This window comes from Rhinoraja longicauda, chromosome 3, assembly GCF_053455715.1.
Source record: "Rhinoraja longicauda isolate Sanriku21f chromosome 3, sRhiLon1.1, whole genome shotgun sequence".
Classification (NCBI taxonomy): Eukaryota; Metazoa; Chordata; class Chondrichthyes; order Rajiformes; family Arhynchobatidae; genus Rhinoraja; species Rhinoraja longicauda.
The window spans coordinates 18,681,179-18,697,059 of NC_135955.1; the positions used below are offsets into that span (position 1 = coordinate 18,681,179).

General features: G+C 40.8%; 1 protein-coding gene across 1 annotated transcript in view; it reads right to left on the reverse strand.

The window, feature by feature from the left end:
• The window catches only part of LOC144589909 (zinc finger protein basonuclin-2-like), a 377,934-nt gene that overhangs the window by 79,342 nt on the left and 282,711 nt on the right, over positions 1–15,881 (reverse strand). The window lies entirely within an intron of this gene.

Genomic DNA, 15,881 nt, shown 5'->3' on the forward strand with positions numbered 1-15,881 from the left:
TTGTGCCTTGAGGTTGTGCCAGACACTTGATGTTATACATTAGTCTAACTCCGGACAAATATTATGTAGCATGTTAACAATGTCAGTAATAGTCTTTCTAAATAACCTTTCTTTCCAAGGTACAGGTCAGTCTTTCTGATTCTGGATTTGAATTTCTTGCTGAATGGTGATTTTCTATTGTTTTCAATCCCAGTATTGATCTGGGAAAGGATAAACTGGTCAAATTCTGATCCATCAGGGTGGAAAACTTACTTGAAAGCTCAGCCCTAAGAAGCTGTGATCCTCAAGCGTCCCCCAAGCATTACTCTGATAATAACATGCTTGTACCCACTAATATTTTCCAGGGATCTGTAGTGTCTGTCAGACAGTTTATTGATTCGCTGACACCAATACATCAGAAGGAAAACAGAATTAGCATCGCACTCTATTAAAGCTAAAAAGATCTTTAACACTGAACGCCAGGCAAGTCACGATCATCTTTTCCAGGATCACATGACCGTGCAGCTTCGCTTACTCTGTCAGTTCAATTCACTCTTACAACAAGTTACATTTAAGATCAACCAGAACCAAGTCTACAGATTTAAGGAGCTCAATTGTTGATCTTTATTCAGTCAGTCAACCTTAGTTGGAGCGCAGAATCAATGTGAAATGGGAAAAGCTTGTCCAAAACAATGCAACTACTTTAAGAACAAAAAGGCTTCAACGCCATAGAATGCTTGTCCTGCCATTCTGATGGCCAAACTGTGACCCAACTACAACTTTGTTCCCCTACCATTCAACAGCAAAATACATGAAAACAGGCGCAGACGTCGGCCACCATGTTTCTCAAGCCTGCACCACCATTCATATGATCATGGCAAATCTATGCTGGCCTTAATTCCTCTTAGAGTAAAAGAGTCTTCTGTGCCTATAGATAGACACAAAATACTGGAGTAACTCAGCAGATCAGGCAGCATCTCTGGTGAAAATAGATAGGTGATGTTTCGGGTCTGGACCCTTAATCTTCTGTGACTGTACCCCAGAATCCTCAATTTATCTTACCTTTCAAATATTAATTTATCTTCACCTGAATTATATCCGATGATCTGGTCCGATTACCCCTGGGGGCAGAGAACTCCAGATGTTGATTACCCTCTGGGAGAAGACATTTCAATGCACCTCTGTTTAAATGACCATCCCCTTATTTTGTAGCCATGCCCCCTTGTTTGTAACTCTTCCACTGAAAGCATCTCAACGTCAAAGTTGTCAAACCCCTTTAGGATCAGAAGTGTTTGAATATGGGGATCACTCAATCTTCTGAAAGATCAAATACAGACCCAAACTGTCAAGCCTCTGTACATAGGAAAACCTTCTCATCCCATGAATTAGCCTGGAGAATCTCCTTCGGACTGCCTCTAAAGCTGTTATATACTTTTTGAGGCACGGCTGTTGGACGTGCCAGCTATTTTTTTGTGATTTAATGCTCTCTGAACTACACATTTGCAGCCTGTCTCCATTTAGATAATATTCCATCTTTTGATTCCTCTTAACAAAGTGTGCAACTTCACACTTCCCCATGTTAAACTTCATTTTCTAGGTTTTCACTGAATCTATCTGGATCCAATTGCAGAATCACAATGTCCTCATCTTAACGTGCCCTTCCACATATTTCTGTGTCATTGACAAACTTGGATTTCTTTCACCTTTTTTTTCCCTCCTATAAATTACTATAAATAGTGAACAATTGAGGGCTATGAACTGATCCCTGGGTAATCTACTGGTTACATCCTTGCAGCATGAATAGGAGCCATTTATCCCAATTCTGAGTTTTATATGTGACTCAGTTTTCATTCCATGAAAGCCAGTGTTCAATCCATCATGGAGGGAATTAGTTTAGGCAGTGACATTATGCAAATGAGCACAGACAGGCAACCTGATCAGTAAGATCAGATGAAATCACCCAAAACATTGGGGTCATGGAGTCATAAATTCATACCCCACAGAAACAGCTCCCCCTCAACCCACTATGAGGGCTGTGGGACAAATGTGGACAAATGGAATTAGCTCAATTTGGTCGTCATGGACAAGATGTGCAGAAGGGCCTGATTTTGTGCTGTATATCTCTATGACTCAATGTCCATGCTTACTGTCAAATACTCATCTAAACCTGTACTTGATCAGTGGCCTTCTGTGCCTTGCCAATTCAAATGCTTGTCTGTATATGTTGTACATATTTTGGGAGTGTGCGCCTTTATTACCCCTTCAGATTCCAACCTAGCTCTTGGTAAAATAATTCTTCCTCAGATACCCTCTAAATATCCTACCTCTTATTTTAAAGGAGCACCCACTAATTGTATATATACCAGAAACTCTTTTACTATCTAACAAATCTACACCCTTCAAAATTTTGTATATCTCTATCATCCCCCTCTTAGCCTGTTCCTCTCTAAGAAATACAACCCCACTTCATCCATTCTAATTGAAATACTCCATCCCAGATAACATTATTGTGCACCTGTTATATGCCATCTCCAACAAAATCATATCCTTCCTATAGTGTGGTGACCAGAATGGGGTACATTGTACTCCAGCTGTACTAACATTTTTTTAAATTTAGCTGTTTTTTAACCACCTTGCTCTTATATTCTGTACTTCAGCTACGTAAGGCAAATATTTGGCCAAACATGGGCAAATGAGACAAGCTTAGATGGGCATCATGGTTGGCATGGATGAGTTGAACCGAAGGGCCTGTTTCCATGCTGTATGCTCTATTTCTTATGCTTTATTCACGACTACTCTCTTTACTATTAACAATACTACCAATTTTCTTATCACCTGTTAATTTACTAATCGTACCTCATATATAACACCAACTCAAGGTCCACGTACCAATCCCTGTGGTAAACCATGGTCGTGGGCTTCCAATTACAAAAAAACCTTTACCATCATCTTCTGTCCTCTGATCCAAAAAATTAAGATGTACGGGAATCACAATGACCTGGTCTTATAGATTCTGAACTGGCTTATTCATAAAAGACAGAGGGTGTGGTGGAAGGTAAATATTCTGTCTGGAGGTCTGTAACCAGTGGAGATCCGCATGGATTTGTGCTGGGACTTCTGCTGTTTGCGATATATCTAAATAACCTAGACATAAATGTAGATGGGATGGTAAATTTGCTGATGATGCCAAAATTGGAGGATTTGCAGACTGTGAGGAATGCTGTCTGAAGATATAGGGATATAGATGAACTGCAGAAATGGGTAGAGATGTGACCCATGATCACGTGCGAGGTGTTGCGCTTTGGGAGGTTGAATGTAAGGAAAGACTATATAATTAGTGGCAAGATTCTTAACATCATTGGTGTGCAGTGGGACCTTGGAGTCCAAGATCATAGCTTACTAAAGGTGGCGGCACAAGTAGATAGGGTGGTAAAGAAGGCATGTGGAATGATTGCCTTCATTGCTAGGGCCACTGAATATAAGTGTCAGGAAGTTATGATGCAGCTCTATAGGGCTTTGGTTATGCCACATTTGGAGTAATGCATATAGTTCGGGTTGCCCCATTACAGGAAAGTTGTTCAACCTTTCAAGAGGGTGCTGAAGAGGTTTATCTGAATGCTGCCTAGATTTGAGGGTTTTAGCTACAGGGAGAGGTTGGATAAACTTGGATTGTTTTCTCTGGAATGTTAGAGGTTGAGGGGAGATGATAGAGGTATATAAAATTATGAGAATCATAGATAGGTTAGACAGTAAGAACATTTTCCAGGGTAGAAAAGCCTAACATTAGAGGGCATAACTATAAAGAGAGAGGGGGAAAGTTTAATGGAGATGCAGGGCAAGTCTTTTACACAGAGGGTGGTGGGGGTCTGGAACATATTTTCAGGGGTGATGGTGTAGGCAGATACGATAGTGGCATTAAAGAAGCTTTTAAACAGGCACAAGGAAGTGCAGGTAATAGAGGGATATGGATCATGTGCAGGCACAAACATTAGATCGATTTAGCTAGGCATCATGTTCGGCACAAACATTAAAAATGAAGGGCCCATTCCTGTGCTCTATTACCAAGCCAATCTTGGATCCATTTTGCCTACTTGACCTGGATCTATCGTTTTGCATATGTCTCCCATGTTAGACCTTGTCAATGGCCTTATTTTAGTCCATGCAGACAATATTACCCACATTACCCTCATCAATAAACTTGGATGCATCTTCAAAAAAATATCAATCATTCGGTCAGATGTTAAGTACCCCTAACAAGACTATACCAACTGTCTTTATTTAATCCTTGTCTTCCCTAGTACAGATCAATCTTGATGCGGTGTCCTAACCCAAAATGTTGACTATCCCTTTGCCTCCTCATTTGTTGCTTGTTCCAATGAGAACTTCCAGGAGTTTTTTTTCCCCACAGACCAATCCTATGTTTCATTTCTTTTTCCACTAACATTCCTGCCACTGACATTTTCTCCAATTATTTCCTCTCCAACCCCACTTTTGAACTGCAATTATCTGGTCCATTCCTGCTTGTCTTTTTGAAAAATACCTCATTCATCGTCCTTCAGTCATCTGGCATCTCACCCTTGTTGGCCAGCAAAAATTCAAAATTCTGTCAGCAATCTCCTCCCTTGTCCCCAAGAATGGCCCGGGATATATCTCATCAGACCTTATGGTCTTATCCATCTTAATGCCTAGAACGACATCTAATACCTGTTGTCGGAGACACACGAGATTGCAGTTTCTGGAACCTTGATCAAAAAACAATCTGCAGGAGGAACTCAGCGGGTCAAGCAGCATCTGTGGAGGGAAATGGACAGACGATGTTGCAGGTCAGGTCCCTTCTTCTCGACTGATACCTGTTTCTTTTTAATGGCAATTTGTTCAAGAATTTCATTATATCCTGCTTGAATTATCTAACTATGATGTCCTTTTTCTTCGTGAATAAAGATCAGAAGATTTTATTTGAAACCTCATCATCCATGCCAAGCTTTGGTCCCTAATGGGACCTATTCATTCCCTGGTTCCCCTCTTGCCCAGAAAATATTTTTGAGGTTTTTTAAAAATTCAGTGCCCCTCTTTGCCTTTGCCTTCCTAATTTGTTTTCTCAAATACCATACTTTCCATTCTCTGAAGGGCTTTTCCCATTTTCAGTTCTTTATACTTGCTATCATTTATCCTTTATCTAACCCTCCAAGATATCCAGAGTTTCTTGCACGTTCTGTCCTTTATGGGAAAACATTGGCACTGAATTCTCACTGTACCACTCTTGAATAACACCTGGTTGTCGGATGCAGCTTAGAGACTACTTTTGCAAGGTCCTGTCATGTGATTTTGAAACCTGTGTTTCCCCATATAGAACCTTGATTTATGGACCATCCTTATCCCTTACCATAACTATTGCAAAATAGTATGATCCCTATTTCTAAAATGCTCTTCCACTGACAACTCAACCCTAACTGCATGACCTAGGAACTAAAATGATATCAAAAGTTAAAAAAGGGTATACAGTCAAAATCTGTTTCCCAGGATAGAAGGATCAAATACTAGTGGGCATATGTTTAAGGTGAGATGAGCATATTTTAAAGGCAATGTGTGGAGCCAGTTTTTTTTTTACACAGAGAGTGTGAGTGCTTAGACCGCGCTGTCCAGGGGTGGTGGTTGAACCAGATCCGTTAGTGGCATTTAAAAGACTTGCATAGTCATATGGATATGCAGGAAATGGAGGGATATGGGTTATGTGTGGGGAGATAAGTGGTAGTCTTGGCATCATGTGTAGGAAGGAACTGCAAATGCTGGTTTAAACCAAAGAGAGACTCAAAAATCTGGAGTACCTCAGCAGGACAGGCAGCATCTCTGGAGAGAAGGAATGGGTGACTAGTAACCACTATCCTGAAGAAGGGTCTCGACCTGAAATGTCACCTTCCTTCTCTCCAGCCTTCGCATCATGTTTGGCACAGACATTGTGGGCTGAAGGGTCTGTTATTGTGTTGCATTATTCTATGTTCTATATTCAATTTCCTTCCCTTTACTGCAGTAATACTCCTTAATTAACACTGCAATGCTCTTTTATCCAATCCCTCACCACCCTATTCATGGAGATTTTAACTTTAATTAAAAACAATTTTGCGATTTCTTGCTCTGTAAGTGGCATTTAATGGAGTAGAAAGAACTCAATCTGTGGACATTTCAGCCAGTTGTTAGAATTGAATGTATATCCACTGGCCAGAAATGAAGGCATGTTATCACTTACTTCACAATAGGGTTGCCAATCCTCCAGGATTGCCAACTAATTAAGCTCTAACTCGAGAAAAATCAGAGGACAATTAAAAATTAATTGTAATCTTTAGAACATCTTCTTTGAACAATTGTGTTTATAGTATTCAGTGGGTTGAAGGTACAAACCAGAATTGTTCATTCAAGTAAGAAAAGTTTTGTTAGCTTTCTGGTTGGTTGTGGGCTCAGCAATGATGGAAGCTTTACAACCAATGACAAGGATATGGCTGAAAAGCTGTAGGTCAACAGAGAAGATTCACCATGATGTTGCCAGAGATGGAACACTTCAGTTATGAGAAGAGGCTGCATTGCCTAGGTGTGTTTCCTTGGAGTGGAGGTGTTGAGGAGGTCTAGATAGTGGGCTGCAACATTATGAGCAGCATAGATGAGGCATACCAGAGATGCCTAAATCTAGAGGGTGCAGGGGTAGGATAAAGGGTAGAGCTTAGAGGGGATTGAATTAGAGTTTTTTTTGTCACCCAGACATTGATTGGAAACCGGAATGCACTGCAGGTACTTAGCCCACAATCTTTTCTCATCTCCAATTAAGAAGATGTTAGCAAATGATATCACAGTGATGAAGAGAGAGGAAATAAGTGCTTTGTGTTTTTAAAGTGTTTCCTCCTTCATTAATACTGGTCACACTGGCATCTGACAATCAGGAATGTTAATATCATAAAAAAGTATTTTACTCAGGATATTCCTGAAATATGTCATCCAAAATATTAACACATATTTCTTTTCCAGGTATTATTCAACTTGCTATAAGTTTTCAGCATTTTCTTTTATTTCATCACCACCCAGCATGTATTAATCTTTCTTCACCTTACATTTGTTTCCATCTACTGTGAAGATGTAACAATGAAATTAGTTCAAGACAGTTCAGGCAACAGTGATCAATGTTGCTGATTGAGCACAATATACTCACTGTACGCAAGAATGCTGTGACTGTCTCTGGCAAAGCTTATCCCAACCACCCAGATTTGTACCTCTTTATTTTACAAAGCTTTGGTCTCTCTCATCAGCGCGAGAGGAAACACCAGATACCACACTGGCTACTGGTATATCATTCCAAGTGCCTAATGACTTCAACTTGTCAAAACCTAATAAAATTGCGCAGCACAAATGGAGGGAACTCCAGCCATTGTGCACACCATCACCTTGATGGGGTGGTCTGACTTTGTTCCTTTCGCTGCAACCCGGGAATGAATTTCCAGCTGGTATCCTTTGCACTTCCCTTTCAGCAATTGTATCTCGATCCCAGAACCTTTCTGAGATGAACATCATCTCCTAATTTTCCTTCCGCTTCTTTGTGATGAATCTGTAACTATCAGTCACAGGAAACAGTTTGCTCTGCTTGCTCTACCATTACCCGCTCATAATACTTAACAGCTCTATTCAGACTTCCATGAACCTCCTATACTCAAAGGAGATCAAGGTTCAATATTGTTATGGTTATGGGTTTGCTGGGAACATGCTGCAAATTACTATTGGAAGGAATTCAGTTATGGTGGGGTGGAGAGTTTATAAAGTTAGCTTTGATCATTACTTTAAGCTTTTCCCTTCCATCTACATTCACATGGCATTAACAGACTGCCCTAAAGGACAATCTCTTAGATGCAATACATCAACTTGAGGTCTGATTTTGATACAAAATTATGGACCAAGATCACAGACAGCCAGCAGCTTGTTGTGATTATCCTCAAGCTTGTATGTTGATTTGAGGCTGGTGAGAACTGACATTAAATAAGCTTGCATAAATCCATGAAAGATGGTGCCCCTCCAAGGGCTGATGTCCACACAATCCAATAATACTCAGGCAGCTCAGAAAACTGTTTTCAATTTCTGCTCGCTGTTTTGAAAAATCATCTTTAAGTAATTTCCTGGCTCAGATTTCAGACCAGCTTTTGAATGTACTGAACCGACCCTGTTCAACACAAACAGGCACATAAGCAAATAGCAGTAAATGGATTGCAACAAATAGATTGACATGGGCATGGTGCGCTCTGAACCTGCAGTACATTCATCTTGCACAGTAAAAATGAACAGTTCCAATTCTTCAGGCTAGAGGTCAAATTTGGTTATGTTACAGATCCAAAATGGTTGCACTATGTCAAATGGTCTGGGCTTATTTTCTGTGTGTCCACATTAAAATATACAGGACTGTTCATCTTCTCAAGTATGTCAAATTCAGAAAGACTGTATTTCTCTGCCACAGGATATGGCTGAGGTGAAGAGCAGAGAAATATTTAAATGGAAGCTAGATAGTACACGAGGGAGAGGAATAGGAGGCTGATGATAGGGAGTGGTGAAAGTCTGGGAGAAGCTTGCGCTTAGTATGGACACTGGCATAATAGACTTTTGGGCTGAATGGGGTCCAAAGTTTTATACATTAGGACATGAATGGGCTCTAGTTCAAAGTATTCCAAGCATTTATTTCTGCAGCAGAGTTTGTACATACACTAGAGAGTTGTGGTGGTGAAGGGGAAAAATGGAATATAGTGCATATAGAGCACCGTGTTTAGACTCAATGCCTGGAAGCCTTTGTTTCTTGATCGGAATATTTCAGGGGAGTAATCGAGTATTTTGGACACTCTCTCAGAACAATTCAGAAAAAAATTGTTGCTTGTTGCATTGAGTACATTGTCTGCCTTTCCAAACCATGTTTCCATTTATGCCATACTCCCCCCCCCCAATCGGCTGGGAAACTGGCCAGGAAATAATGCAAAAATCCCAACTGTGGACGAGAGCTACGTGTCCATTCAGTGACAAACAAGAACCAGCAATGCATAGAAACTGTGAGCTGCAGCAGTCCATATAGCAGGCAAAATATTAGTATGCACATTCAAAGATTACCTAACTGCACGTCCTCATTGTATCGGAAGGAACTGCAGATGCTGGTTTACACCAAAGACACACACAAAATGCTAGGGTAACACAGCGGGTCAGGCAGCATCTTCGGAGAAAAGGAATATGTGACGTTTCAGGATGAGATCCTTCTTCACTCTGATATTCCTTTTCTCCAGACCTGACCCTCTGAGTTATTCCACCATTTTGTGTCTACCTGCAGTTTTTCTTGTTTGGGCACTGCAGAATAAAGGAGAAATGTAAGTAATGTAACCAACTTACATTGTCATTGGTTTAAAAGAATGAAAGATTTATATTGCTATTGCATTTTTTATGACCTCAGTACAGCCCAAGTGTCTTAAGCTCCCAGTAATAACAACTAAGTAAATATTGCAATCGTCTTCTTGAGAGTTTGATTGGGCTGAACAGTGATCACGACTCTAAGAGAACCTCCATACTATTCTTCAAAACAATGCCCTGGTGTCTTTCACCTGTGAAAGCAGGCACGGCCTCAGCTTAATGCTCGTTCTGAAAGACAGATAGATAGAGCTCTTAAGGATAGCGGAGTCAGGGGGTATGGGGAGAAGGCAGGAACGGGGTACTGATTGAGAATGATCAGCCAAGATCACATTGAATGGCGGTGCTGGCTCGAAGGGCCGAATGACCTACTCCTGCCCCTATTGTCTATTGTCTATTGACAGCAAATAGTGCAGTACTGCCTCAGTATTGACCCTCCAACAACACTGATCCTTCATCAGTGCAATTATCCCACTATATTGCCCCTCTAACAATATAGCACTCTCTCAGTACAGCTACTTCAACATCAAAATTCCTTCATTTTCTGCCCCTCCAGCAATGCATCGTGCTCGCAGTCCTGCAGGAAGGATTTGGCCAGGATTTTGATGCACAGTGCATCCTGAACTCACCACCACCTGACTCAGGCCTGAAAGAGCTGAGCCATTGCTGACATACAATGCAATATGTCAGTGAAGGGCCAAAGTTCCTTTTGTAAGCGCATGAATATAGAAGAGGGCAGGTAAGTAAATAACCTATGATACCATGTTCTGATTCAAAATGTAAGGAAAGACTAGGTGGTAGACATTCTCTCTGGTTAAACTTCTAAGATTACAAAATATTTAACATAAACTGACAAGATGTAGCCATGCAAACTCCTAGAACGGAAGAATATTCACCCATGTGCCACTGAATAGTCTGGACTAAACTCATCATAAATTTAGGCCATAAATATATTTGTTCAGGATGTTTATCATTCACACATTCTTCATCAACCTTGAGGATAACCTCCTTTGCAGTGGCTGACATTGAAGCAACATTTATGATTGGCACCAAGCCCTGTGCTTGGGCATGTTGCAATAACTTAGTGCGAGAATTGGCAGTGCTGATCTCATTTGCACCGACTTCCTCTCACTGTCATTATAGGCACAGCTTCATTAAGCACAATGCCCTGAAATCTGGTCAGCAAACACCCACTTGTATATTCTTGCTTAATTTGCTGTCATCTTTGAAGATCAACCAGCTGCTTTTACAACATAGAGGGTATATTTGTTAATGATTATTGGTGTTGTGACTTTTACATTACAAAGATAATAGGTGACTGCTCGAACAAAAGCTAAAAGCATTCAGTTAAACTTGTTTTAAGGACAGAAACATGGGCCAGAAATACTGGCAATCTTTTATTTAAAATAATCTAATATGATCAGCAGAACACCAAATTAAACTAATTCCCATTTCAATTTTCCATGTACGCCTTTGATAGAAATGATATTTATAGTCCTTGGTCTGTTTGCAAAATGCACCTCTGATATTTCAAATCCCTGAAGCTCTTTTCCGCGTAGTAGATTACGAAAGATAGATGCAAATATACTCAACATCCATTCAGAAAAAACAGTTACGGACAGAGTAACTATCGGCCTGAAGCTTCACTGGCCATTAACGGTGTGCTAATCATAATTAATTCATTCACATCTGTGATGTGTGCGTTAATGTACAGAAGTTATGATGAAGTGCATATTCATTGGCAAGACACTCTGGTCCATAAAAATACAGTATATATATAATGTTTTTGACCAATGCATACCTTGGGATACAATGTGGTTAAAATAGTTTACCATGAACTTTTGTTTTGAACCCAATAACAAAACCAAAGCAAATTCAAGTGATTCATATTGAAATGAGACAGTCATTGAGTCAGAGTCATACAAGAAACAAGCTTTTCACACCAACTCGTCCACGCTGAGCAATATGCTCCAAGTAAGCTTGTCCCATTTACCCATATTTTGCCCATATCCCTCTAAACATTCCTATCTATGTACCTGTCCAAATGTCATATAAATGTAATTGTATCTGGCTCAATGACTTCCTCTGGCAACTCATTCCAAATAACTACCACGATCTGTGTAAAGGAGCTGCATCTCAGGTTCCAATTAAATCTTTCTCCACTCACCTTAAACCTAGGTCCTCTGGTTCTTGTTTCCCCTAAACTGCGGCAAAGACTGTGCATTCACCATATCTATTTCCCTCATGCTTTTGTACACCACCATACAATCACCCCTCAGCCTCTTGTGCTCCAAATAATAAAGTCCTAGTCTGCCCAACATCTCCTGATACCTCAGGCCTTCGAGCCCTCAAGCAACATCCTTGTATATCTTCTCTGCAACATTCCCAGGTTAGTGGCATTTTTCTAAAACAGGATAACCAAAACTGAACACAATGTTCCAAGAGCTGCGTCAACAATGTATTGCACAACTGTAACATAGCCTCCCAACTTCTATATTCAATATAGTGACTAATGAAAGGCAAAATGCCGAAAGCCTTTCTCGCCAATTTATTTACCTGTGATGCCATTTTCGGGCGATTACTCCTAGATCCCTCTGCTGCACTCCTCAGGGCCCTACCATGCACTGTGAAAGTCCTGCCAGGGTTTCACTTCCCAAAATGCAACACCTCACGCTTGTCTGAATTATACTCCATTTGCCATTCTTCAGCCCACTTACCCAGCTGACAAAGATCTCACTGTGATGCAGAAAGGAAAGCTCTACAGCGGGTAGTCCATAGAGCTCAGAGGGCCATCGGAACACAGCTACCGGACTTGGAGGGCATCTACAACACACGATGCCTCAGAAAAGCCACCAGCATCCACAAAGACTCTTCACACCCCTGCAACAGTCTGTTCGAACTCCTTCCATCGGGCAGACGATACAAGGCCTTCTACGCCCGCACCTCCAGACTCAGGAACAGCTTCATCCCCAGGGCCATAGCTGCTATGAACCGGTCCTGCTGAGCCGGATGGCCACAACGCATAGATCAACTTGCACTTTACCCTGTCTAAAAACTGTTACAATTGTTTCGTTTCGTTGGGTTGCTGTTAATTACTTAAATTATTGCATCGTATGGGAGGCGCATTCCCAATCTCGTTGTATCCCTGGGTACAATGACAATAAAGATATATTGTATTGTATTGTATTGTATGATAACCATCCTCACTGCCGATGATACAGCTATTTTTGTGCAATCTGCAAATTTACTAATCGTGCCTTGTACATTCTTGAGTCTTGAAAATGGGCAGAGCCATCTCTAATAGTCGAAATGAAACATGAATGAAAGAATTCTGGCAACAATGTTGCTCCTTATATTTTAAAAAGTCTGTGTGCGGATGCTGATAGCCTTGCAGAAACATGAGACAAACTCAGAAGTTCTTTTATTTGAATAATGTATTCACCATTTCATTCTCAATGCTTCAATACATTATTTATTTATTCATGTATGGAATTTATTGTATTTCTAAGCAAGTTCTAATAAATCGCATGGTCTCTGTCAGCAGTTTCCTGAACCCTTGAGATCATGGAATGGATTCTCTCTTGAGCTTGGACCTGGAGTTGCAGCTCAGAGAGTGGAAACCAGTGGTGGTTGGACTGATGAAGTGTTCTTAATGCCCAACACAGAGTGCTGCAGAAAGGATTTAATAAAATACTTGAATATATTGGATAGGATTATCTACCTACCCATCAGATGGTGTTGATGACGGGTACATGGATAGGACAGGTTTAGAGGGATATGGGCCACATGCAGGCAGATGGGCCTAGTGTGGATGGAACATGTCGGTCGGTGTGGGCAAGTTGGGCCTAAGGGCCTGCTTCAACTCTGTATGACTCTATAACTCCATAGTTTGACCAAGGTAATTTGAGCAGCTGGCAACTACAAATGGCAGCAACAACATAGGACCAATTAGAAGGAAATAAAATAATCAGCCAATGATTTTTGCTCCTCACCAAGTTCTTAAGACTCCAGCCATAACATGTGCAAATGGAAACTTGGCAAGATAAACATCAAGTCCTTTGACTCTTTCCCAACATGTCCACATCATTTTGCAGTTTACTTTCTGATGGAAGATCATGGGCTACAAAAGTTACTTGTGCTTCTCTCCCCACAGAGGCTGCTCAGTTGCCGAATGCACCTACCTCATTGTGGCAGGATCAGGCTCTTGAGGATAAAGCTATAAAATCATAGATTACTGAGCTACAGTAGTCTAAGATAAATCACATGCAAGAGGATTATATATTAGCAATGGGCGGCACGGTGGCGTAGCGGTAAAGTTGCTGCCTGGCAGCACCAGAGACCCAGGTTCAATCCTGATTACAGGAGCCGCCTGTAAGGTTTGTACATTTTCCCCATGATCTGCGTGAGTTTTCTCAGAGATCTTTGGTTTCCTCCCACAGTCCAAAGAGGTACAGGTTTGTAGGTTAATTAGTTTGGTATAAATGTAAATTGTCCTGAGTGTGTGTAGGATATTGTTAATGTGCAGAGATCACTTTTTTTTTTTTTTTTTTTTTTTTTTTCCTAGTCAGATGTGCAGCACTTTGGTCAACGTGGGTTGTTTTTAAATGTGCTATACAAATAAATTGACTTGACTTGACTTGACTTGGTCGGTGCGGACTCGGTGGGCCGAAAGGCCTGTTTCCGCGCTGTATGATTCCACAGTATATACTGATACCTAACATTGAACTTTAAGCTCGTAAGGAAGGTCCTTCTTCATCATAATACTACAACTCTTTACAGCAGCAAGCAAAATGGGAACGTTCAGTCTGTCAAGCTGTCAGCACTTCGTTCTTTTCAATGAGATGTCCTCTCATTCTTCTAAATTAAAAATGCAGGCTGACTCAGCTAAATCTCTCCTCATGTGGCAGTGTCACCATTCCAGAAATCAGTTTTAGACAATAGACAATAGGTGCAGGAGTAGGCCATTTGGCCCTTCGAGCCAGCACCGCCATTCAATGTGATCATGGCTGATCATTCTCAATCAGTACCCCGTTCCTGCCTTCTCCCCATACCCCCTGACTCCGCTATCCTTAAGAGCTCTATCTAGCTCTCTCTTGAATGCATTCAGAGAATTGGCCTCCACTGCCTTCAGAGGCAGAGAATTCCACAGATTTACAACTCTCTGAGTGAACCTTAATTGTCAACCGTAATTGCAACCCCTCTACAGCTAATAAGGAGACCAAACTGCATGCACATATATTCTGTACATAATTAATTATCCCAAAGGATGCATATGAAAGGTTTCGAGGGATATGGGCCAAATTTGGGCCAAAGGGCCTGTTTCCATGCTGCTCTCTGATGTTAATTTTGAACAGTAAGTTCCAACAATCAGTAATTTGATATAATCCTGATGTTGGTTGAGGAGTAATTATTGGACAGGGTACCCAGGAGAGCATGCTCTCCTATGAAAGCTGCCCAAGGATCTTTTAACCCATCCAAGTAAACAGATGGAATCTTTGTTTAAGGTCTCACCTGAAAATCAACACTTTCAATGGAGCAGCACTCCCTCTCCTGAGCCAGTGTAGATGCATCAGCCTTCATTGTTGCGCTCAAGGCTATGTAATTTGAACCCACAGCCTTCTGACTCAGAGGTGGAAGTCCAACCCACTGAGCCACAGCTGACAAACTAAATAGTGACAGATTGTCAAACAGTCATGAAAGAGAATATATTTATGATTAAAAATTGATTTAAAAAAAACAGGGATTAGAAGAAATACTTCACCAAGAGGTTGGTACAAATATACGATTGCCACAACAAATTTGATAAATCTCTGTTCATCTGAAAGGGAATTCGATTGTTAATTTAATACGAGGAATATTTCTAGGCTTTGGATAATGATCAGCAGAGAAAGATTAGTGAGCATTGCAAGAACAGACTTGGCTAGCCAAGTGATCTGTTTCCACACTGTAACGAGGAACGATTCGGAAAAAAACAGACACACAGTGGCTTGACCCCAAAGAAAAGAAACAGATACGATAAATGCGGCAAAGAGAATAAATCACCCAGCTCATTGGACATGAGCAGAGACACAACAAAGAAAAATAAAATGCTACAATCCAACACCAAGGGTATAAAAGTGAAATACAGCAGAGAAACAGATAACTACTTCAAAGGAGAGGGCCCAAGGGGCCAAAAATAGGAGAGAATAGGATCAATATTAAAATAAAATTTAAGTTGTGCAATATGGATAGCTTTTAATAGATGGATGGCTCCTGGACATTAATTTATGGGATATCATTATCCTTTAACAGAAGCAGCCTGTGTGTTCACCAATCTGACTTAAAAAATATAAATCTGAAAGGCCAACACATGATCTCCACTGGCTTTTGGATGTTAGAGCTTTTATAATAGCACCTCTGTTCACAGTGGCAAGAATTCAGCAGAAAAAATCCAGGTATGGTCTTTTGGACAGGATTTTGAACATGGCTTCCATACTGTCTCTGGTGCACAT